The sequence below is a fragment of the Hyperolius riggenbachi genome, chromosome 3 (genome assembly GCF_040937935.1).
Source record: "Hyperolius riggenbachi isolate aHypRig1 chromosome 3, aHypRig1.pri, whole genome shotgun sequence".
NCBI lineage: Eukaryota > Metazoa > Chordata > Amphibia > Anura > Hyperoliidae > Hyperolius > Hyperolius riggenbachi.
The window spans coordinates 42,424,397-42,447,700 of NC_090648.1; the positions used below are offsets into that span (position 1 = coordinate 42,424,397).

Sequence of the window (23,304 nt, forward strand, 5' to 3'; positions counted from 1 at the left end):
GAGGTTTACAACTTGAAAATCAGGTATGACTGAAGCACTTTTTGGCACTTGTCCTTCTACAGACAAACTATTTTCTTCGTGCAGCCAGACAAGCACTGTTTATTTTCTCCGCTAAGGCTGCAGAGGTGAATTTTCTATTTGTGGGTTGCAGGTCTGAACCCCAAATGGCCCATACTTTGTGAGAAAGAATGATGCTGCAGACAAGCATTGTGTAAATGTACACAATCTGTGTCCCAATAGTCATCGGGCAAAGGGCATACACACTTATCCATGCACAACCACATGGACGTCAAGGACAGGCGAGTTGGATGGTGGGTATGATACTAGTTTGTAAAAGTGCACCATCGACGAGGATGGGATTGGAACCCATGCGTGCAGAGCACAATGGATTAGCAGTCCATCACCTTAACCACTCGGCCACCTCGTCTCAGTACAACATGACATCTAACGCTATCATGTTTTCAGCTCTGGTCAAAGCCCTGTGCGCAAAACACGGCTCATCTTTTCAGGATAGCAAAGTGCACTTTTTGGACAGAAAAGAAGAACGCGCACCTTTTGCTCACACAAGAAAAATCATTTGCAAGAGGCCTGACAGAGGACACCTTAATCACCCCACTGGAGCACACCTACCTAAACAAGGGCCTTCTACACCATGCCATCAACACGCCATGCTGTATTTTTCATCTTTGCTTACATCTTTTGGAATCATTGCAAACTTTCAGCCAAGCATTTCCACAATTAACATCTGCCATTTAGGGTCACTTAGCTAGACTGTGGGCTGATCTATGCAGATTACTTCTACTTTTAGGGAGACTCAAGCCAGTATGAACATGAGGCGAGGGCACATCTTCTTACTGTCCTACCAATCCCATTATACCTTATGCCTCACACTGGCACCTGCCAGTCACAGACAGGAGGTTTACAACTTGAAAATCAGGTATGACTGAAGCACTTTTTGGCACTTGTCCTTCTACAGACAAACTATTTTCTTCGTGCAGCCAGACAAGCACTGTTTATTTTCTCCGCTAAGGCTGCAGAGGTGAATTTTCTATTTGTGGGTTGCAGGTCTGAACCCCAAATGGCCCATACTTTGTGAGAAAGAATGATGCTGCAGACAAGCATTGTGTAAATGTACACAATCTGTGTCCCAATAGTCATCGGGCAAAGGGCATACACACTTATCCATGCACAACCATATGGACGTCAAGGACAGGCGAGTTGGATGGTGGGTATGATACTAGTTTGTAAAAGTGCACCATCGACGAGGATGGGATTTGAACCCATGCATGCAGAGCACAATGGATTAGCAGTCCATCGCCTTAACCACTCGGCCACCTCGTCTCAGTAAAACATGACATCTAACGCTATCATTTTTTCAGCTCTGGTCAAAGCCCTGTGCGCAAAACACGGCTCATCTTTTCAGGATAGCAAAGTGCACTTTTTGGACAGAAAAGAAGAACGTGCACCATTTGCTCACACAAGAAAAATCATTTTCAAGAGGCCTGACAGAGGACACCTTAATCATCCCACTGGAGCACACCTACCTAAACAAGGGCCTTCTACACCATGCCATCAACACGCCATGCTGTATTTTTCATCTTTGCTTACATCTTTTGGAATTATTGCAAACTTTCAGCCAAGCATTTCCACAATTAACATCTGCCTTTTAGGGTCACTTAGCTAGACTGTGGGCTGAACTATGCAGATTACTTCTACTTTTAGGGAGACTCAAGCCAGTATGAACATGAGGCGAGGGCACATCTTCTTACTGTCCTAACAATCCCATTATACCTTATGCCTCACACTGGCACCTGCCAGTCACAGACAGGAGGTTTACAACTTGAAAATCAGGTATGACTGAAGCACTTTTTGGCACTTGTCCTTCTACAGACAAACTATTTTCTTCGTGCAGCCAGACAAGCACTGTTTATTTTCTCCGCTAAGGCTGCAGAGGTGAATTTTCTATTTGTGGGTTGCAGGTCTGATCCCCGAACGGCCCATACTTTGTGAGAAAGAATGATGCTGCAGACAAGCATTGTGTAAATGTACACAATCTGTGTCCCAATAGTCATCGGGCAAAGGGCATACACACTTATCCATGCACAACCACATGGACGTCAAGGACAGGCGAGTTGGATGGTGGGTATGATACTAGTTTGTAAAAGTGCACCATCGACGAGGATGGGATTTGAACCCATGCGTGCAGAGCACAATGGATTAGCAGTCCATCGCCTTAACCACTCGGCCACCTCGTCTCAATAAAACATGACATCTAACGCTATCATTTTTTCAGCTATGGTCAAAGCCCTGTGCGCAAAACACGGCTCATCTTTTCAGGATAGCAAAGTGCACTTTTTGGACAGAAAAGAAGAACGCGCACCTTTTGCTCACACAAGAAAAATCATTTGCAAGAGGCCTGACAGAGGACACCTTAATCACCCCACTGGAGCACACCTACCTAAACAAGGGCCTTCTACACCATGCCATCAACACGCCATGCTGTATTTTTCATCTTTGCTTACATCTTTTGGAATCATTGCAAACTTTCAGCCAAGCATTTTCACAATTAACATCTGCCTTTTAGGGTCACTTAGCTAGACTGTGGGCTGAACTATGCAGATTACTTCTACTTTTAGGGAGACTCAAGCCAGTATGAACATGAGGCGAGGGAACATCTTCTTACTGTCCTACCAATCCCATTATACCTTATGCCTCACACTGGCACCTGCCAGTCACAGACAGGAGGTTTACAACTTGAAAATCAGGTATGACTGAAGCACTTTTTGGCACTTGTCCTTCTACAGACAAACTATTTTCTTCGTGCAGCCAGACAAGCACTGTTTATTTTCTCCGCTAAGGCTGCAGAGGTGAATTTTCTATTTGTGGGTTGCAGGTCTGAACCCCGAACGGCCCATACTTTGTGAGAAAGAATGATGCTGCAGACAAGCATTGTGTAAATGTACACAATCTGTGTCCCAATAGTCATCGGGCAAAGGGCATACACACTTATCCATGCACAACCACATGGACGTCAAGGACAGGCGAGTTGGATGGTGGGTATGATACTAGTTTGTAAAAGTGCACCATCGACGAGGATGGGATTTGAACCCATGCGTGCAGAGCACAATGGATTAGCAGTCCATCGCCTTAACCACTCGGCCACCTCGTCTCAATAAAACATGACATCTAACGCTTTCATTTTTTCAGCTATGGTCAAAGCCCTGTGCGCAAAACACGGCTCATCTTTTCAGGATAGCAAAGTGCACTTTTTGGACAGAAAAGAAGAACGTGCACCTTTTGCTCACACAAGAAAAATCATTTGCAAGAGGCCTGACAGAGGACACCTTAATCACCCCACTGGAGCACACCTACCTAAACAAGGGCCTTCTACACCATGCCATCAACACGCCATGCTGTATTTTTCATCTTTGCTTACATCTTTTGGAATCATTGCAAACTTTCAGCCAAGCATTTCCACAATTAACATCTGCCTTTTAGGGTCACTTAGCTAGACTGTGGGCTGAACTATGCAGATTACTTCTACTTTTAGGGAGACTCAAGCCAGTATGAACATGAGGCGAGGGCACATCTTCTTACTGTCCTACCAATCCCATTATACCTTATGCCTCACACTGGCACCTGCCAGTCACAGACAGGAGGTTTACAACGTGAAAATCAGGTATGACTGAAGCACTTTTTGGCACTTGTCCTTCTACAGACAAACTATTTTCTTCGTGCAGCCAGACAAGCACTGTTTATTTTCTCCGCTAAGGCTGCAGAGGTGAATTTTCTATTTGTGGGTTGCAGGTCTGAACCCCGAACGGCCCATACTTTGTGAGAAAAAATGATGCTGCAGAGAAGCATGGTGTAAATGTACACAATCTGTATCCCAATAGTCATCGGGCAAAGGGCATACACACTTATCCATGCACAACCACATGGACGTCAAGGACAGGCGAGTTGGATGGTGGGTATGATACTAGTTTGTAAAAGTGCACCATCGACAAGGATGGGATTTGAACCCATGCGTGCAGAGCACAATGGATTAGCAGTCCATCGCCTTAACCATTCAGCCACCTCGTCTCAATAAAACATGACATCTAACGCTATCATTTTTTCAGCTATGGTCAAAGCCCTGTGCGCAAAACACGGCTCATCTTTTCAGGATAGCAAAGTGCACTTTTTGGACAGAAAAGAAGAAGGCGCACCTTTTGCTCACACAAGAAAAATCATTTGCAAGAGGCCTGACAGAGGACACCTTAATCACCCCACTGGAGCACACCTACCTAAACAAGGGCCTTCTACACCATGCCATCAACACGCCATGCTGTATTTTTCATCTTTGCTTACATCTTTTGGAATCATTGCAAACTTTCAGCCAAGCATTTCCACAATTAACATCTGCCTTTTAGGGTCACTTAGCTAGACTGTGGGCTGAACTATGCAGATTACTTCTACTTTTAGGGAGACTCAAGCCAGTATGAACATGAGGCGAGGGCACATCTTCTTACTGTCCTACCAATCCCATTATACCTTATGCCTCACACTGGCACCTGCCAGTCACAGACAGGAGGTTTACAACTTGAAAATCAGGTATGACTGAAGCACTTTTTGGCACTTGTCCTTCTACAGACAAACTATTTTCTTCATGCAGCCAGACAAGCACTGTTTATTTTCTCCGCTAAGGCTGCAGAGGTGAATTTTCTATTTGTGGGTTGCAGGTCTGAACCCCGAACGGCCCACACTTTGTGAGAAAGAATGATGCTGCAGACAAGCATTGTGTAAATGTACACAATCTGTGTCCCAATAGTCATCGGGGAAAGGGCATACACACTTTTCCATGCACAACCACATGGACGTCAAGGAAAGGCGAGTTGGATGGTGGGTATGATACTAGTTTGTAAAAGTGCACCATCAACGAGGATGGGATTTGAACCCATGCATGCAGAGCACAATGGATTAGCAGTCCATCACCTTAACCACTCAGCCACCTCGTCTCAGTAAAACATGACATTTAACGCTATCATTTTCTCAGCTCTGGTCAAAGCCCTGTGCGCAAAACACGGCTCATCTTTTCAGGATAGCAAAGTGCACTTTTTGGACAGAAAAGAAGAACGTGCACCTTTTGCTCACACAAGAAAAATCATTTGCAAGAGGCCTGACAGAGGACACCTTAATCACCCCACTGGAGCACACCTACCTAAACAAGGGCCTTCTACACCATGCCATCAACACGCCATGCTGTATTTTTCATGTTTGCTTACATCTTTTGGAATCATTGCAAACTTTCAGCCAAGCATTTCCACAATTAACATCTGCCTTTTAGGGTCACTTAGCTAGACTGTGGGCTGAACTATGCAGATTACTTCTACTTTTAGGGAGACTCAAGCCAGTATGAACATGAGGCGAGGGCACACTGGCACCTGCCAGTCACAGACAGGAGGTTTACAACTTGAAAATCAGGTATGACTGAAGCACTTTTTGGCACTTGTCCTTCTGCAGACAAACTATTTTCTTCGTGCAGCCAGACAAGCACTGTTTATTTTCTCCGCTAAGGCTGCAGAGGTGAATTTTCTATTTGTGGGTTGCAGGTCTGAACCCCGAACGGCCCATACTTTGTGAGAAAGAATGATGCTGCAGACAAGCATTGTGTAAATGTACACAATCTGTGTCCCAATAGTCATCGGGCAAAGGGCATACACACTTTTCCATGCACAACCACATGGACGTCAAGGACAGGCGAGTTGGATGGTGGGTATGATACTAGTTTGTAAAAGTGCACCATCGACGAGGATGGGATTTGAACCCATGCGTGCAGAGCACAATGGATTAGCAGTCCATCACCTTAACCACTCGGCCACCTCGTCTCAATAAAACATGTAACGCTATCATTTTTTCAGCTATGGTCAAAGCCCTGTGCGCAAAACACGGCTCATCTTTTCAGGATAGCAAAGTGCACTTTTTGGACAGAAAAGAAGAACGCGCACCTTTTGCTCACACAAGAAAAATCATTTGCAAGAGGCCTGACAGAGGACACCTTAATCACCCCACTGGAGCACACCTACCTAAACAAGGGCCTTCTACACCATGCCATCAACACGCCATGCTGTATTTTTCATGTTTGCTTACATCTTTTGGAATCATTGCAAACTTTCAGCCAAGCATTTCCACAATTAACATCTGCCTTTTAGGGTCACTTAGCTAGACTGTGGGCTGAACTATGCAGATTACTTCTACTTTTAGGGAGACTCAAGCCAGTATGAACATGAGGCGAGGGCACATCTTCTTACTGTCCTACCAATCCCATTATACCTTATGCCTCACACTGGCACCTGCCAGTCACAGACAGGAGGTTTACAACTTGAAAATCAGGTATGACTGAAGCACTTTTTGGCACTTGTCCTTCTACAGACAAACTATTTTCTTCGTGCAGCCAGACAAGCACTGTTTATTTTCTCCGCTAAGGCTGCAGAGGTGAATTTTCTATTTGTGGGTTGCAGGTCTGAACCCCAAATGGCCCATACTTTGTGAGAAAGAATGATGCTGCAGACAAGCATTGTGTAAATGTACACAATCTGTGTCCCAATAGTCATCGGGCAAAGGGCATACACACTTATCCATGCACAACCACATGGACGTCAAGGACAGGCGAGTTGGATGGTGGGTATGATACTAGTTTGTAAAAGTGCACGATTGACGAGGATGGGATTTGAACCCATGCGTGCAGAGCATAATGGATTAGCAGTCCCTCGCCTTAACCACTCGGCCACCTCGTCTCAGTAAAATATGACATCTAACGCTATCATTTTTTCAGCTCTGGTCAAAGCCCTGTGCGCAAAACACGGCTCATCTTTTCAGGATAGCAAAGTGCACTTTTTGGACAGAAAAGAAGAACGCGCACCTTTTGCTCACACAAGAAAAATCATTTGCAAGAGGCCTGACAGAGGACACCTTAATCATCCCACTGGAGCACACCTACCTAAACAAGGGCCTTCTACACCATGCCATCAACACGCCATGCTGTATTTTTCATCTTTGCTTACATCTTTTGGAATCATTGCAAACTTTCAGCCAAGCATTTCCACAATTAACATCTGCCTTTTAGTGTCACTTAGCTAGACTGTGGGCTGAACTATGCAGATTACTTCTACTTTTAGGGAGACTCAAGCCAGTATGAACATGAGGCGAGGGCACATCTTCTTACTGTCCTACCAATCCCATTATACCTTATGCCTCACACTGGCACCTGCCAGTCACAGACAGGAGGTTTACAACTTGAAAATCAGGTATGACTGAAGCACTTTTTGGCACTTGTCCTTCTACAGACAAACTATTTTCTTCGTGCAGCCAGACAAGCACTGTTTATTTTCTCCGCTAAGGCTGCAGAGGTGAATTTTCTATTTGTGGGTTGCAGGTCTGAACCCCGAACGGCCCATACTTTGTGAGAAAGAATGATGCTGCAGACAAGCATTGTGTAAATGTACACAATCTGTGTCCCAATAGTCATCGGGCAAAGGGCATACACACTTATCCATGCACAACCACATGGACGTCAAGGACAGGCGAGTTGGATGGTGGGTATGATACTAGTTTGTAAAAGTGCACCATCGACGAGGATGGGATTTGAACCCATGCACGCAGAGCACAATGGATTAGCAGTCCATCGCCTTAACCACTCGGCCACCCCGTCTCAGTAAAACATGACATCTAACGCTATCATTTTTTCAGCTCTGGTCAAAGCCCTGTGCGCAAAACACGGCTCATCTTTTCAGGATAGCACAGTGCACTTTTTGGACAAAAAAGAAGAACGCGCACCTTTTGCTCACACAAGAAAAATCATTTTCAAGAGGCCTGACAGAGGACACCTTAATCATCCCACTGGAGCACACCTACCTAAACAAGGGCCTTCTACACCATGCCATCAACACGCCATGCTGTATTTTTCATCTTTGCTTACATCTTTTGGAATCATTGCAAACTTTCAGCCAAGCATTTCCACAATTAACATCTGCCTTTTAGGGTCACTTAGCTAGACTGTGGGCTGAACTATGCAGATTACTTCTACTTTTAGGGAGACTCAAGCCAGTATGAACATGAGGCGAGGGCACATCTTCTTACTGTCCTACCAATCCCATTATACCTTATGCCTCACACTGGCACCTGCCAGTCACAGACAGGAGGTTTACAACTTGAAAATCAGGTATGACTGAAGCACTTTTTGGCACTTGTCCTTCTACAGACAAACTATTTTCTTCGTGCAGCCAGACAAGCACTGTTTATTTTCTCCCTTAAGGCTGCAGAGGTGAATTTTCTATTTGTGGGTTGCAGGTCTGAACCCCAAATGGCCCATACTTTGTGAGAAAGAATGATGCTGCAGACAAGCATTGTGTAAATGTACACAATCTGTGTCCCAATAGTCATCGGGCAAAGGGCATACACACTTATCCATGCACAACCACATGGACGTCAAGGACAGGCGAGTTGGATGGTGGGTATGATACTAGTTTGTAAAAGTGCACCATCGACGAGGCTGGGATTTGAACCCATGCGTGCAGAGCACAATGGATTAGCAGTCCATCGCCTTAACCACTCAGCCACCTCGTCTCAGTGAAACATGACATCTAACGCTATCATTTTTTCAGCTCTGGTCAAAGCCCTGTGCACAAAACACGGCTCATCTTTTCAGGATAGCAAAGTGCACTTTTTGGACAGAAAAGAAGAATGCGCACCATTTGCTCACACAAGAAAAATCATTTTCAAGAGGCCTGACAGAGGACACCTTAATCATCCCACTGGAGCACACCTAGCTAAACAAGGGCCTTCTACACCATGCCATCAACACGCCATGCTGTATTTTTCATCTTTGCTTACACCTTTTGGAATCATTGCAAACTTTCAGCCAAGCATTTCCACAATTAACATCTGCCTTTTAGGGTCACTTAACTAGACTGTGGGCTGAACTATGCAGATTACTTCTACTTTTAGGGAGACTCAAGCCAGTATGAACATGAGGCGAGGGCACATCTTCTTAGTGTCCTACCAATCCCATTATACCTTATGCCTCACACTGGCACCTGCCAGTCACAGACAGGAGGTTTACAACTTGAAAATCAGGTATGACTGAAGCACTTTTTGGCACTTGTCCTTCTACAGACAAACTATTTTCTTCGTGCAGCCAGACAAGCACTGTTTATTTTCTCCGCTAAGGCTGCAGAGGTAAATTTTCTATTTGTGGGTTGCAGGTCTGAACCCCGAACGGCCCATACTTTGTGAGAAAGAATGATGCTGCTGACAAGCATTGTGTAAATGTACACAATCTGTGTCCCAATAGTCATCGGGCAAAGGGCATACACACTTATCCATGCACAACCACATGGACGTCAAGGACAGGCGAGTTGGATGGTGGGTATGATACTAGTTTGTAAAAGTGCAACATCGACGAGGATGGGATTTGAACCCATGCGTGCAGAGCACAATGGATTAGCAGTCCATCGCCTTAACCACTCGGCCACCTCGTCTCAGTAAAACATGAAATCTAACGCTATCATTTTTTCAGCTCTGGTCAAAGCCCTGTGCGCAAAACACGGCTCATCTTTTCAGGATAGCAAAGTGCACTTTTTGGACAGAAAAGAAGAACGCGCACCTTTTGCTCACACAAGAAAAATCATTTGCAAGAGGCCTGACAGAGGACACCTTAATCATCCCACTGGAGCACACCTACCTAAACAAGGGCCTTCTACACCATGCCATCAACACGCCATGCTGTATTTTTCATCTTTGCTTACATCTTTTGGAATCATTGCAAACTTTCAGCCAAGCATTTCCACAATTAACATCTGCCTTTTAGGGTCACTTAGCTAGACTGTGGGCTGAACTATGCAGATTACTTCTACTTTTAGGGAGACTCAAGCCAGTATGAACATGAGGCGAGGGCACATCTTCTTACTGTCCTACCAATCCCATTATACCTTATGCCTCACACTGGCACCTGCCAGTCACAGACAGGAGGTTTACAACTTGAAAATCAGGTATGACTGAAGCACTTTTTGGCACTTGTCCTTCTACAGACAAACTATTTTCTTCGTGCAGCCAGACAAGCACTGTTTATTTTCTCCGCTAAGGCTGCAGAGGTGAATTTTCTATTTGTGGGTTGCAGGTCTGAACCCCGAACGGCCCATACTTTGTGAGAAAGAATGATGCTGCAGACAAGCATTGTGTAAATGTACACAATCTGTGTCCCAATAGTCATCGGGCAAAGGGCATACACACTTATCCATGCACAACCACATGGACGTCAAGGACAGGCGAGTTGGATGGTGGGTATGATACTAGTTTGTAAAAGTGCACCATCGACGAGGATGGGATTTGAACCCATGCACGCAGAGCACAATGGATTAGCAGTCCATCGCCTTAACCACTCGGCCACCCCGTCTCAGTAAAACATGACATCTAACGCTATCATTTTTTCAGCTCTGGTCAAAGCCCTGTGCGCAAAACACGGCTCATCTTTTCAGGATAGCACAGTGCACTTTTTGGACAAAAAAGAAGAACGCGCACCTTTTGCTCACACAAGAAAAATCATTTTCAAGAGGCCTGACAGAGGACACCTTAATCATCCCACTGGAGCACACCTACCTAAACAAGGGCCTTCTACACCATGCCATCAACACGCCATGCTGTATTTTTCATCTTTGCTTACATCTTTTGGAATCATTGCAAACTTTCAGCCAAGCATTTCCACAATTAACATCTGCCTTTTAGGGTCACTTAGCTAGACTGTGGGCTGAACTATGCAGATTACTTCTACTTTTAGGGAGACTCAAGCCAGTATGAACATGAGGCGAGGGCACATCTTCTTACTGTCCTACCAATCCCATTATACCTTATGCCTCACACTGGCACCTGCCAGTCACAGACAGGAGGTTTACAACTTGAAAATCAGGTATGACTGAAGCACTTTTTGGCACTTGTCCTTCTACAGACAAACTATTTTCTTCGTGCAGCCAGACAAGCACTGTTTATTTTCTCCCTTAAGGCTGCAGAGGTGAATTTTCTATTTGTGGGTTGCAGGTCTGAACCCCAAATGGCCCATACTTTGTGAGAAAGAATGATGCTGCAGACAAGCATTGTGTAAATGTACACAATCTGTGTCCCAATAGTCATCGGGCAAAGGGCATACACACTTATCCATGCACAACCACATGGACGTCAAGGACAGGCGAGTTGGATGGTGGGTATGATACTAGTTTGTAAAAGTGCACCATCGACGAGGCTGGGATTTGAACCCATGCGTGCAGAGCACAATGGATTAGCAGTCCATCGCCTTAACCACTCAGCCACCTCGTCTCAGTGAAACATGACATCTAACGCTATCATTTTTTCAGCTCTGGTCAAAGCCCTGTGCACAAAACACGGCTCATCTTTTCAGGATAGCAAAGTGCACTTTTTGGACAGAAAAGAAGAATGCGCACCATTTGCTCACACAAGAAAAATCATTTTCAAGAGGCCTGACAGAGGACACCTTAATCATCCCACTGGAGCACACCTAGCTAAACAAGGGCCTTCTACACCATGCCATCAACACGCCATGCTGTATTTTTCATCTTTGCCTACACCTTTTGGAATCATTGCAAACTTTCAGCCAAGCATTTCCACAATTAACATCTGCCTTTTAGGGTCACTTAACTAGACTGTGGGCTGAACTATGCAGATTACTTCTACTTTTAGGGAGACTCAAGCCAGTATGAACATGAGGCGAGGGCACATCTTCTTAGTGTCCTACCAATCCCATTATACCTTATGCCTCACACTGGCACCTGCCAGTCACAGACAGGAGGTTTACAACTTGAAAATCAGGTATGACTGAAGCACTTTTTGGCACTTGTCCTTCTACAGACAAACTATTTTCTTCGTGCAGCCAGACAAGCACTGTTTATTTTCTCCGCTAAGGCTGCAGAGGTAAATTTTCTATTTGTGGGTTGCAGGTCTGAACCCCGAACGGCCCATACTTTGTGAGAAAGAATGATGCTGCAGACAAGCATTGTGTAAATGTACACAATCTGTGTCCCAATAGTCATCGGGCAAAGGGCATACACACTTATCCATGCACAACCACATGGACGTCAAGGACAGGCGAGTTGGATGGTGGGTATGATACTAGTTTGTAAAAGTGCACCATCGACGAGGATGGGATTTGAACCCATGCATGCAGAGCACAATGGATTAGCAGTCCATCGCCTTAACCACTCGGCCACCTCATCTCAATAAAACATGACATCTAACGCTATCATTTTTTCAGCTCTGGTCAAAGCCCTGTGCGCAAAACACGGCTCATCTTTTCAGGATAGCAAAGTGCACTTTTTGGACAGAAAAGAAGAACGCGCACCTTTGGCTCACACAAGAAAAATCATTTTCAAGAGGCCTGACAGAGGACACCTTAATCACCCCACTGGAGCACACCTACCTAAACAAGGGCCTTCTACACCATGCCATCAACACGCCATGCTGTATTTTTCATCTTTGCTTACATCTTTTGGAATCATTGCAAACTTTCAGCCAAGCATTTCCACAATTAACATCTGCCTTTTAGGTTCACTTAGCTAGACTGTGGGCTGAACTATGCAGATTACTTCTACTTTTAGGGAGACTCAAGCCAGTATGAACATGAGGCGAGGGCACATCTTCTTACTGTCCTACCAATCCCATTATACCTTATGCCTCACACTGGCACCTGCCAGTCACAGACAGGAGGTTTACAACTTGAAAATCAGGTATGACTGAAGCACTTTTTGGCACTTGTCCTTCTACAGACAAACTATTTTCTTCGTGCAGCCAGATAAGCACTGTTTATTTTCTCCGCTAAGGCTGCAGAGGTGAATTTTCTATTTGTGGGTTGCAGGTCTGAACCCTGAACGGCCCATACTTTGTGAGAAAGAATGATGCTGCAGACAAGCATTGTGTAAATGTACACAATCTGTGTCCCAATAGTCATCGGGCAAAGGGCATACACACTTTTCCATGCACAACCACATGGACGTCAAGGACAGGCGAGTTGGATGGTGGGTATGATACTAGTTTGTAAAAGTGCACCATCGACGAGGATGGGATTTGAACCCATGCATGCAGAGCACAATGGATTAGCAGTCCATCGCCTTAACCACTCGGCCACCTCGTCTCGGTAAAACATGACATCTAACGCTATCATTTTTTCAGCTCTGGTCAAAGCCCTGTGCGCAAAACACGGCTCATCTTTTCAGGATAGCAAAGTGCACTTTTTGGACAGAAAAGAAGAACGCGCACCTTTTGCTCACACAAGAAAAATCATTTTCAAGAGGCCTGACAGAGGACACCTTAATCATCCCACTGGAGCACACCTACCTAAACAAGGGCCTTCTACACCATGCCATCAACACGCCATGCTGTATTTTTCATCTTTGCTTACATCTTTTGGAATCATTGCAAACTTTCAGCCAAGCATTTCCACAATTAACATCTGCCTTTTAGGGTCACTTAGCTAGACTGTGGGCTGAACTATGCAGATTACTTCTACTTTTAGGGAGACTCAAGCCAGTATGAACATGAGGCGAGGGCACATCTTCTTACTGTCCTACCAATCCCATTATACCTTATGCCTCACACTGGCACCTGCCAGTCACAGACAGGAGGTTTACAACTTGAAAATCAGGTATGACTGAAGCACTTTTTGGCACTTGTCCTTCTACAGACAAACTATTTTCTTCGTGCAGCCAGACAAGCACTGTTTATTTTCTCCCTTAAGGCTGCAGAGGTGAATTTTCTATTTGTGGGTTGCAGGTCTGAACCCCGAATGGCCCATACTTTGTGAGAAAGAATGATGCTGCAGACAAGCATTGTGTAAATGTACACAATCTGTGTCCCAATAGTCATCGGGCAAAGGGCATACACACTTATCCATGCACAACCACATGGACGTCAAGGACAGGCGAGTTGGATGGTGGGTATGATACTAGTTTGTAAAAGTGCACCATCGACGAGGATGGGATTTGAACCCATGCGTGCAGAGCACAATGGATTAGCAGTCCATCGCCTTAACCACTCAGCCACCTCGTCTCAGTAAAACATGACATCTAACGCTATCATTTTCTCAGCTCTGGTCAAAGCCCTGTGCGCAAAACACGGCTCATCTTTTCAGGATAGCAAAGTGCACTTTTTGGACAGAAAAGAAGAATGCGCACCATTTGCTCACACAAGAAAAATCATTTTCAAGAGGCCTGACAGAGGACACCTTAATCATCCCACTGGAGCACACCTAGCTAAACAAGGGCCTTCTACACCATGCCATCAACACGCCATGCTGTATTTTTCATCTTTGCTTACATCTTTTGGAATCATTGCAAACTTTCAGCCAAGCATTTCCACAATTAACATCTGCCTTTTAGGGTCACTTAACTAGACTGTGGGCTGAACTATGCAGATTACTTCTACTTTTAGGGAGACTCAAGCCAGTATGAACATGAGGCGAGGGCACATCTTACTGTCCTACCAATCCCATTATACCTTATGCCTCACACTGGCACCTGCCAGTCACAGACAGGAGGTTTACAACTTGAAAATCAGGTATGACTGAAGCACTTTTTGGCACTTGTCCTTCTACAGACAAACTATTTTCTTCGTGCAGCCAGACAAGCACTGTTTATTTTCTCCGCTAAGGCTGCAGAGGTGAATTTTCTATTTGTGGGTTGCAGGTCTGAACCCCAAATGGCCCATACTTTGTGAGAAAGAATGATGCTGCAGACAAGCATTGTGTAAATGTACACAATCTGTGTCCCAATAGTCATCGGGCAAAGGGCATACACACTTATCCATGCACAACCACATGGACATCAAGGACAGGCGAGTTGGATGGTGGGTATGATACTAGTTTGTAAAAGTGCACCATCGACGAGGATGGGATTTGAACCCATACGTGCAGAGCACAATGGATTAGCAGTCCATCGCCTTAACCACTCGGCCACCTCGTCTCAGTAAAACATGACATCTAACGCTATCATTTTTTCAGCTCTGGTCAAAGCCCTGTGCGCAAAACACGGCTCATCTTTTCAGGATAGCAAAGTGCACTTTTTGGACAGAAAAGAAGAACGCGCACCTTTTGCTCACACAAGAAAAATCATTTGCCAGAGGCCTGACAGCGGACACCTTAATCATCCCACTGGACAACACCTACCTAAACAAGGGCCTTCTACACCATGCCATCAACACGCCATGCTGTATTTTTCATCTTTGCTTACATCTTTTGGAATCATTGCAAACTTTCAGCCAAGCATTTCCACAATTAACATCTGCCTTTTAGGGTCACTTAGCTAGACTGTGGGCTGAACTATGCAGATTACTTCTACTTTTAGGGAGACTCAAGCCAGTATGAACATGAGGCGAGGGCACATCTTCTTACTGTCCTACCAATCCCATTATACCTTATGCCTCACACTGGGACCTGCCAGTCACAGACAGGAGGTTTACAACTTGAAAATCAGGTATGACTGAAGCACTTTTTGGCACTTGTCCTTCTACAGACAAACTATTTTCTTCGTGCAGCCAGACAAGCACTGTTTATTTTCTCCGCTAAGGCTGCAGAGGTGAATTTTCTATTTGTGGGTTGCAGGTCTGAACCCCGAACGGCCCATACTTTGTGAGAAAGAATGATGCTGCAGACAAGCATTGTGTAAATGTACACAATCTGTGTCCCAATAGTCATCGGGCAAAGGGCATACACACTTATCCATGCACAACCACATGGACGTCAAGGACAGGCGAGTTGGATGGTGGGTATGATACTAGTTTGTAAAAGTGCACCATCGACAAGGATGGGATTTGAACCCATGCGTGCAGAGCACAATGGATTAGCAGTCCATCGCCTTAACCACTCGGCCACCTCGTCTCAATAAAACATGACATCTAACGCTATCATTTTTTCAGCTATGGTCAAAGCCCTGTGCGCAAAACACGGCTCATCTTTTCAGGATAGCAAAGTGCACTTTTTGGACAGAAAAGAAGAACGCGCACCTTTTGCTCACACAAGAAAAATCATTTGCAAGAGGCCTGACAGAGGACACCTTAATCACCCCACTGGAGCACACCTACCTAAACAAGGGCCTTCTACACCATGCCATCAACACGCCATGCTGTATTTTTCATCTTTGCTTACATCTTTTGGAATCATTGCAAACTTTCAGCCAAGCATTTCCACAATTAACATCTGCCATTTAGGGTCACTTAGCTAGACTGTGGGCTGAACTATGCAGATTACTTCTACTTTTAGGGAGACTCAAGCCAGTATGAACATGAGGCGAGGGCACATCTTCTTACTGTCCTACCAATCCCATTATACCTTATGCCTCACACTGGCACCTGCCAGTCACAGACAGGAGGTTTACAACTTGAAAATCAGGTATGACTGAAGCACTTTTTGGCACTTGTCCTTCTACAGACAAACTATTTTCTTCGTGCAGCCAGACAAGCACTGTTTATTTTCTCCGCTAAGGCTGCAGAGGTGAATTTTCTATTTGTGGGTTGCAGGTCTGAACCCCAAATGGCCCATACTTTGTGAGAAAGAATGATGCTGCAGACAAGCATTGTGTAAATGTACACAATCTGTGTCCCAATAGTCATCGGGCAAAGGGCATACACACTTATCCATGCACAACCACATGGACATCAAGAACAGGCGAGTTGGATGGTGGGTATGATACTAGTTTGTAAAAGTGCACCATCGACGAGGATGGGATTTGAACCCATGCGTGCAGAGCACAATGGATTAGCAGTCCATCGCCTTAACCACTCGGCCACCTCGTCTCAGTAAAACATGACATCTAACGCTATCATTTTTTCAGCTCTGGTCAAAGCCCTGTGCGCAAAACACGGCTCATCTTTTCAGGATAGCAAAGTGCACTTCTTGGACAGAAAAGAAGAACGCGCACCTTTTGCTCACACAAGAAAAATCATTTGCCAGAGGCCTGACAGCGGACACCTTAATCATCCCACTGGAGCACACCTACCTAAACAAGGGCCTTCTACACCATGCCATCAACACGCCATGCTGTATTTTTCATCTTTGCTTACATCTTTTGGAATCATTGCAAACTTTCAGCCAAGCATTTCCACAATTAACATCTGCCTTTTAGGGTCACTTAGCTAGACTGTGGGCTGAACTATGCAGATTACTTCTACTTTTAGGGAGACTCAAGCCAGTATGAACATGAGGCGAGGGCACATCTTCTTACTGTCCTACCAATCCCATTATACCTTATGCCTCACACTGGGACCTGCCAGTCACAGACAGGAGGTTTACAACTTGAAAATCAGGTATGACTGAAGCACTTTTTGGCACTTGTCCTTCTACAGACAAACTATTTTCTTCGTGCAGCCAGACAAGCACTGTTTATTTTCTCCGCTAAGGCTGCAGAGGTGAATTTTCTATTTGTGGGTTGCAGGTCTGAACCCCGAACGGCCCATACTTTGTGAGAAAGAATGATGCTGCAGACAAGCATTGTGTAAATGTACACAATCTGTGTCCCAATAGTCATCGGGCAAAGGGCATACACACTTATCCATGCACAACCACATGGACGTCAAGGACAGGCAAGTTGGATGGTGGGTATGATACTAGTTTGTAAAAGTGCACCATCGACGAGGATGGGATTTGAACCCATGCGTGCAGAGCACAATGGATTAGCAGTCCATCGCCTTAACCACTCGGCCACCTCGTCTCAATAAAACATGATATCTAACGCTATCATTTTTTCAGCTATGGTCAAAGCCCTGTGCGCAAAACACGGCTCATCTTTTCAGGATAGCAAAGTGCACTTTTTGGACAGAAAAGAAGAACGCGCACCTTTTGCTCACACAAGAAAAATCATTTGCAAGAGGCCTGACAGAGGACACCTTAATCACCCCACTGGAGCACACCTACCTAAACAAGGGCCTTCTACACCATGCCATCAACACGCCATGCTGTATTTTTCATCTTTGCTTACATCTTTTGGAATCATTGCAAACTTTCAGCCAAGCATTTCCACAATTAACATCTGCCATTTAGGGTCACTTAGCTAGACTGTGGGCTGAACTATGCAGATTACTTCTACTTTTAGGGAGACTCAAGCCAGTATGAACATGAGGCGAGGGCACATCTTCTTACTGTCCTACCAATCCCATTATACCTTATGCCTCACACTGGCACCTGCCAGTCACAGACAGGAGGTTTACAACTTGAAAATCAGGTATGACTGAAGCACTTTTTGGCACTTGTCCTTCTACAGACAAACTATTTTCTTCGTGCAGCCAGACAAGCACTGTTTATTTTCTCCGCTAAGGCTGCAGAGGTGAATTTTCTATTTGTGGGTTGCAGGTCTGAACCCCAAATGGCCCATACTTTGTGAGAAAGAATGATGCTGCAGACAAGCATTGTGTAAATGTACACAATCTGTGTCCCAATAGTCATCGGGCAAAAGGCATACACACTTATCCATGCACAACCACATGGACGTCAAGGACAGGCGAGTTGGATGGTGGGTATGATACTAGTTTGTAAAAGTGCACCATCGACGAGGATGGGATTTGAAGCCATGCTTGCAGTGCACAATGGATTAGTAGTCCATCGCCTTAACCACTCGGCCACCTCGTCTCAGTAAAACATGACATCTAACGCTATCATTTTTTCAGCTCTGGTCAAAGCCCTGTGCGCAAAACACGGCTCATCTTTTCAGGATAGCAAAGTGCACTTTTTGGACAGAAAAGAAGAACGCGCACCTTTTGCTCACACAAGAAAAATCATTTTCAAGAGGCCTGACAGAGGACACCTTAATCATCCCACTGGAGCACACCTACCTAAACAAGGGCCTTCTACACCATGCCATCAACACGCCATGCTGTATTTTTCATCTTTGCTTACATCTTTTGGAATCATTGCAAACTTTCAGCCAAGCATTTCCACAATTAACATCTGCCTTTTAGGGTCACTTAGCTAGACTGTGGGCTGAACTATGCAGATTACTTCTACTTTTAGGGAGACTCAAGCCAGTATGAACATGAGGCGAGGGCACATCTTCTTACTGTCCTACCAATCCCATTATACCTTATGCCTCACACTGGCACCTGCCAGTCACAGACAGGAGGTTTACAACTTGAAAATCAGGTATGACTGAAGCACTTTTTGGCACTTGTCCTTCTACAGACAAACTATTTTCTTCGTGCAGCCAGACAAGCACTGTTTATTTTCTCCGCTAAGGCTGCAGAGGTGAATTTTCTATTTGTGGGTTGCAGGTCTGAACCCCGAACGGCCCATACTTTGTGAGAAAGAATGATGCTGCAGACAAGCATTGTGTAAATGTACACAATCTGTGTCCCAATAGTCATCGGGCAAAGGGCATACACACTTATCCATGCACAACCACATGGACGTCAAGGACAGGCGAGTTGGATGGTGGGTATGATACTAGTTTGTAAAAAAGCACCATCGACAAGGATGGGATTTGAACCCATGCGTGCAGAGCACAATGGATTAGCAGTCCATCGCCTTAACCACTCGGCCACCTCGTCTCAATAAAACATGACATCTAACGCTATCATTTTTTCAGCTATGGTCAAAGCCCTGTGCGCAAAACACGGCTCATCTTTTCAGGATAGCAAAGTGCACTTTTTGGACAGAAAAGAAGAACGCGCACCTTTTGCTCACACAAGAAAAATCATTTGCAAGAGGCCTGACAGAGGACACCTTAATCACCCCACTGGAGCACACCTACCTAAACAAGGGCCTTCTACACCATGCCATCAACACGCCATGCTGTATTTTTCATCTTTGCTTACATCTTTTGGAATCATTGCAAACTTTCAGCCAAGCATTTCCACAATTAACATCTGCCTTTTAGGGTCACTTAGCTAGACTGTGGGCTGAACTATGCAGATTACTTCTACTTTTAGGGAGACTCAAGCCAGTATGAACATGAGGCGAGGGCACATCTTCTTACTGTCCTACCAATCCCATTATACCTTATGCCTCACACTGGCACCTGCCAGTCACAGACAGGAGGTTTACAACTTGAAAATCAGGTATGACTGAAGCACTTTTTGGCACTTGTCCTTCTACAGACAAACTATTTTCTTCATGCAGCCAGACAAGCACTGTTTATTTTCTCCGCTAAGGCTGCAGAGGTGAATTTTCTATTTGTGGGTTGCAGGTCTGAACCCCCAACGGCCCATACTTTGTGAGAAAGAATGATGCTGCAGAGAAGCATGGTGTAAATGTACACAATCTGTATCCCAATAGTCATCGGGCAAAGGGCATACACACTTATCCATGCACAACCACATGGACGTCAAGGACAGGCGAGTTGGATGGTGGGTATGATACTAGTTTGTAAAAGTGCAACATCGACGAGGATGGGATTTGAACCCATGCGTGCAGAGCACAATGGATTAGCAGTCCATCGCCTTAACCACTCGGCCACCTCGTCTCAGTAAAACATGACATCTAACGCTATCATTTTTTCAGCTCTGGTCAAAGCCCTGTGCGCAAAACACGGCTCATCTTTTCAGGATAGCAAAGTGCACTTTTTGGACAAAAAAGAAGAACGCGCACCTTTTGCTCACACAAGAAAAATCATTTTCAAGAGGCCTGACAGAGGACACCTTAATCATCCCACTGGAGCACACCTACCTAAACAAGGGCCTTCTACACCATGCCATCAACACGCCATGCTGTATTTTTCATCTTTGCTTACATCTTTTGGAATCATTGCAAACTTTCAGCCAAGCATTTCCACAATTAACATCTGCCTTTTAGGGTCACTTAGCTAGACTGTGGGCTGAACTATGCAGATTACTTCTACTTTTAGGGAGACTCAAGCCAGTATGAACATGAGGCGAGGGCACATCTTCTTACTGTCCTACCAATCCCATTATACCTTATGCCTCACACTGGCACCTGCCAGTCACAGACAGGAGGTTTACAACTTGAAAATCAGGTATGATTGAAGCACTTTTTGGCACTTGTCCTTCTACAGACAAACTATTTTCTTCGTGCAGCCAGACAAGCACTGTTTATTTTCTCCGCTAAGGCTGCAGAGGTGAATTTTCTATTTGTGGGTTGCAGGTCTGAACCCCAAATGGCCCATACTTTGTGAGAAAGAGTGATGCTGCAGACAAGCATTGTGTAAATGTACACAATCTGTGTCCCAATAGTCATCGGGCAAAGGGCATACACACTTATCCATGCACAACCACATGGACGTCAAGGACAGGCGAGTTGGATGGTGGGTATGATACTAGTTTGTAAAAGTGCACCATCGACGAGGATGGGATTTGAACCCATGCGTGCAGAGCACAATGGATTAGCAGTCCATCACCTTAACCACTCGGCCACCTCGTCTCAATAAAACATGACATCTAACGCTATCATTTTTTCAGCTATGGTCAAAGCCCTGTGCGCAAAACACGGCTCATCTTTTCAGGATAGCAAAGTGCACTTTTTGGACAGAAAAGAAGAACGCGCACCTTTTGCTCACACAAGAAAAATCATTTGCAAGAGGCCTGACAGAGGACACCTTAATCACCCCACTGGAGCACACCTACCTAAACAAGGGCCTTCTACACCATGCCATCAACACGCCATGCTGTATTTTTCATGTTTGCTTACATCTTTTGGAATCATTGCAAACTTTCAGCCAAGCATTTCCACAATTAACATCTGCCTTTTAGGGTCACTTAGCTAGACTGTGGGCTGAACTATGCAGATTACTTCTACTTTTAGGGAGACTCAAGCCAGTATGAACATGAGGCGAGGGCACACTGGCACCTGCCAGTCACAGACAGGAGGTTTACAACTTGAAAATCAGGTATGACTGAAGCACTTTTTGGCACTTGTCCTTCTGCAGACAAACTATTTTCTTCGTGCAGCCAGACAAGCACTGTTTATTTTCTCCGCTAAGGCTGCAGAGGTGAATTTTCTATTTGTGGGTTGCAGGTCTGAACCCCGAACGGCCCATACTTTGTGAGAAAGAATGATGCTGCAGACAAGCATTGTGTAAATGTACACAATCTGTGTCCCAATAGTCATCGGGCAAAGGGCATACACACTTTTCCATGCACAACCACATGGACAACCACATGGACGTCAAGGACAGGCGAGTTGGATGGTGGGTATGATACTAGTTTGTAAAAGTGCACCATCGACGAGGATGGGATTTGAACCCATGCATGCAGAGCACAATGGATTAGCAGTCCATCGCCTTAACCACTCGGCCACCTCGTCTCAGTAAAACATGACATCTAACGCTATCATTTTTTCAGCTCTGGTCAAAGCCCTGTGCGCAAAACACGGCTCATCTTTTCAGGATAGCAAAGTGCACTTTTTGGACAGAAAAGAAGAACGCGCACCTTTTGCTCACACAAGAAAAATCATTTGCAAGAGGCCTGACAGAGGACACCTTAATCATCCCACTGGAGCACACCTACCTAAACAAGGGCCTTCTACACCATGCCATCAACACGCCATGCTGTATTTTTCATCTTTGCTTACATCTTTTGGAATCATTGCAAACTTTCAGCTAAGCATTTCCACAATTAACATCTGCCTTTTAGGGTCACTTAGCTAGACTGTGGGCTGAACTATGCAGATTACTTCTACTTTTAGGGAGACTCAAGCCAGTATGAACATGAGGCGAGGGCACATCTTCTTACTGTCCTACCAATCCCATTATACCTTATGCCTCACACTGGCACCTGCCAGTCACAGACAGGAGGTTTACAACTTGAAAATCAGGTATGACTGAAGCACTTTTTGGCACTTGTCCTTCTACAGACAAACTATTTTCTCCGTGCAGCCAGACAAGCACTGTTTATTTTCTCCGCTAAGGCTGCAGAGGTGAATTTTCTATTTGTGGGTTGCAGGTCTGAACCCCAAATGGCCCATATTTTGTGAGAAAGAATGATGCTGCAGACAAGCATTGTGTAAATGTACACAATCTGTGTCCCAATAGTCATCGGGCAAAGGGCATACACACTTATCCATGCACAACCACATGGACATCAAGAACAGGCGAGTTGGATGGTGGGTATGATACTAGTTTGTAAAAGTGCACCATCGACGAGGATGGGATTTGAACCCATGCGTGCAGAGCACAATGGATTAGCAGTCCATCGCCTTAACCACTCGGCCACCTCGTCTCAGTAAAACATGACATCTAACGCTATCATTTTTTCAGCTCTGGTCAAAGCCCTGTGCGCAAAACACGGCTCATCTTTTCAGGATAGCAAAGTGCACTTCTTGGACAGAAA

The 23,304-nt window shown here is 45.1% G+C and overlaps 26 non-coding genes across 26 annotated transcripts; all 26 read right to left on the bottom strand.

The window, feature by feature from the left end:
• Positions 1-345: 345 nt before the first annotated feature.
• On the bottom strand, positions 346-427 carry TRNAS-GCU (transfer RNA serine (anticodon GCU)). Its single transcript has one exon. It is a non-coding gene; the product is annotated as a tRNA-Ser (tRNA).
• Positions 428-1,259: 832 nt separating this feature from the next.
• Positions 1,260-1,341, bottom strand: TRNAS-GCU (transfer RNA serine (anticodon GCU)). The gene has a single exon. It is a non-coding gene; the product is annotated as a tRNA-Ser (tRNA).
• An 832-nt stretch (positions 1,342-2,173) lies between these two features.
• TRNAS-GCU (transfer RNA serine (anticodon GCU)) lies at positions 2,174-2,255 on the bottom strand. Its single transcript has one exon. It is a non-coding gene; the product is annotated as a tRNA-Ser (tRNA).
• An 832-nt stretch (positions 2,256-3,087) lies between these two features.
• Positions 3,088-3,169, bottom strand: TRNAS-GCU (transfer RNA serine (anticodon GCU)). The gene has a single exon. It is a non-coding gene; the product is annotated as a tRNA-Ser (tRNA).
• Positions 3,170-4,001: 832 nt separating this feature from the next.
• TRNAS-GCU (transfer RNA serine (anticodon GCU)) lies at positions 4,002-4,083 on the bottom strand. Its single transcript has one exon. It is a non-coding gene; the product is annotated as a tRNA-Ser (tRNA).
• Positions 4,084-4,915: 832 nt separating this feature from the next.
• Positions 4,916-4,997, bottom strand: TRNAS-GCU (transfer RNA serine (anticodon GCU)). Its single transcript has one exon. It is a non-coding gene; the product is annotated as a tRNA-Ser (tRNA).
• Positions 4,998-5,785: 788 nt separating this feature from the next.
• TRNAS-GCU (transfer RNA serine (anticodon GCU)) lies at positions 5,786-5,867 on the bottom strand. Its single transcript has one exon. It is a non-coding gene; the product is annotated as a tRNA-Ser (tRNA).
• Positions 5,868-6,694: 827 nt separating this feature from the next.
• TRNAS-GCU (transfer RNA serine (anticodon GCU)) lies at positions 6,695-6,776 on the bottom strand. The gene has a single exon. It is a non-coding gene; the product is annotated as a tRNA-Ser (tRNA).
• An 832-nt stretch (positions 6,777-7,608) lies between these two features.
• Positions 7,609-7,690, bottom strand: TRNAS-GCU (transfer RNA serine (anticodon GCU)). The gene has a single exon. It is a non-coding gene; the product is annotated as a tRNA-Ser (tRNA).
• Positions 7,691-8,522: 832 nt separating this feature from the next.
• TRNAS-GCU (transfer RNA serine (anticodon GCU)) lies at positions 8,523-8,604 on the bottom strand. The gene has a single exon. It is a non-coding gene; the product is annotated as a tRNA-Ser (tRNA).
• Positions 8,605-9,436: 832 nt separating this feature from the next.
• Positions 9,437-9,518, bottom strand: TRNAS-GCU (transfer RNA serine (anticodon GCU)). The gene has a single exon. It is a non-coding gene; the product is annotated as a tRNA-Ser (tRNA).
• An 832-nt stretch (positions 9,519-10,350) lies between these two features.
• Positions 10,351-10,432, bottom strand: TRNAS-GCU (transfer RNA serine (anticodon GCU)). Its single transcript has one exon. It is a non-coding gene; the product is annotated as a tRNA-Ser (tRNA).
• Positions 10,433-11,264: 832 nt separating this feature from the next.
• On the bottom strand, positions 11,265-11,346 carry TRNAS-GCU (transfer RNA serine (anticodon GCU)). The gene has a single exon. It is a non-coding gene; the product is annotated as a tRNA-Ser (tRNA).
• Positions 11,347-12,178: 832 nt separating this feature from the next.
• Positions 12,179-12,260, bottom strand: TRNAS-GCU (transfer RNA serine (anticodon GCU)). Its single transcript has one exon. It is a non-coding gene; the product is annotated as a tRNA-Ser (tRNA).
• Positions 12,261-13,092: 832 nt separating this feature from the next.
• On the bottom strand, positions 13,093-13,174 carry TRNAS-GCU (transfer RNA serine (anticodon GCU)). The gene has a single exon. It is a non-coding gene; the product is annotated as a tRNA-Ser (tRNA).
• An 832-nt stretch (positions 13,175-14,006) lies between these two features.
• On the bottom strand, positions 14,007-14,088 carry TRNAS-GCU (transfer RNA serine (anticodon GCU)). The gene has a single exon. It is a non-coding gene; the product is annotated as a tRNA-Ser (tRNA).
• Positions 14,089-14,917: 829 nt separating this feature from the next.
• Positions 14,918-14,999, bottom strand: TRNAS-GCU (transfer RNA serine (anticodon GCU)). Its single transcript has one exon. It is a non-coding gene; the product is annotated as a tRNA-Ser (tRNA).
• Positions 15,000-15,831: 832 nt separating this feature from the next.
• On the bottom strand, positions 15,832-15,913 carry TRNAS-GCU (transfer RNA serine (anticodon GCU)). Its single transcript has one exon. It is a non-coding gene; the product is annotated as a tRNA-Ser (tRNA).
• Positions 15,914-16,745: 832 nt separating this feature from the next.
• Positions 16,746-16,827, bottom strand: TRNAS-GCU (transfer RNA serine (anticodon GCU)). Its single transcript has one exon. It is a non-coding gene; the product is annotated as a tRNA-Ser (tRNA).
• An 832-nt stretch (positions 16,828-17,659) lies between these two features.
• Positions 17,660-17,741, bottom strand: TRNAS-GCU (transfer RNA serine (anticodon GCU)). The gene has a single exon. It is a non-coding gene; the product is annotated as a tRNA-Ser (tRNA).
• An 832-nt stretch (positions 17,742-18,573) lies between these two features.
• Positions 18,574-18,655, bottom strand: TRNAS-ACU (transfer RNA serine (anticodon ACU)). Its single transcript has one exon. It is a non-coding gene; the product is annotated as a tRNA-Ser (tRNA).
• Positions 18,656-19,487: 832 nt separating this feature from the next.
• Positions 19,488-19,569, bottom strand: TRNAS-GCU (transfer RNA serine (anticodon GCU)). The gene has a single exon. It is a non-coding gene; the product is annotated as a tRNA-Ser (tRNA).
• Positions 19,570-20,401: 832 nt separating this feature from the next.
• On the bottom strand, positions 20,402-20,483 carry TRNAS-GCU (transfer RNA serine (anticodon GCU)). Its single transcript has one exon. It is a non-coding gene; the product is annotated as a tRNA-Ser (tRNA).
• An 832-nt stretch (positions 20,484-21,315) lies between these two features.
• TRNAS-GCU (transfer RNA serine (anticodon GCU)) lies at positions 21,316-21,397 on the bottom strand. Its single transcript has one exon. It is a non-coding gene; the product is annotated as a tRNA-Ser (tRNA).
• Positions 21,398-22,197: 800 nt separating this feature from the next.
• On the bottom strand, positions 22,198-22,279 carry TRNAS-GCU (transfer RNA serine (anticodon GCU)). Its single transcript has one exon. It is a non-coding gene; the product is annotated as a tRNA-Ser (tRNA).
• Positions 22,280-23,111: 832 nt separating this feature from the next.
• Positions 23,112-23,193, bottom strand: TRNAS-GCU (transfer RNA serine (anticodon GCU)). Its single transcript has one exon. It is a non-coding gene; the product is annotated as a tRNA-Ser (tRNA).
• Between the last annotated feature and the right edge of the window lie 111 nt (positions 23,194-23,304).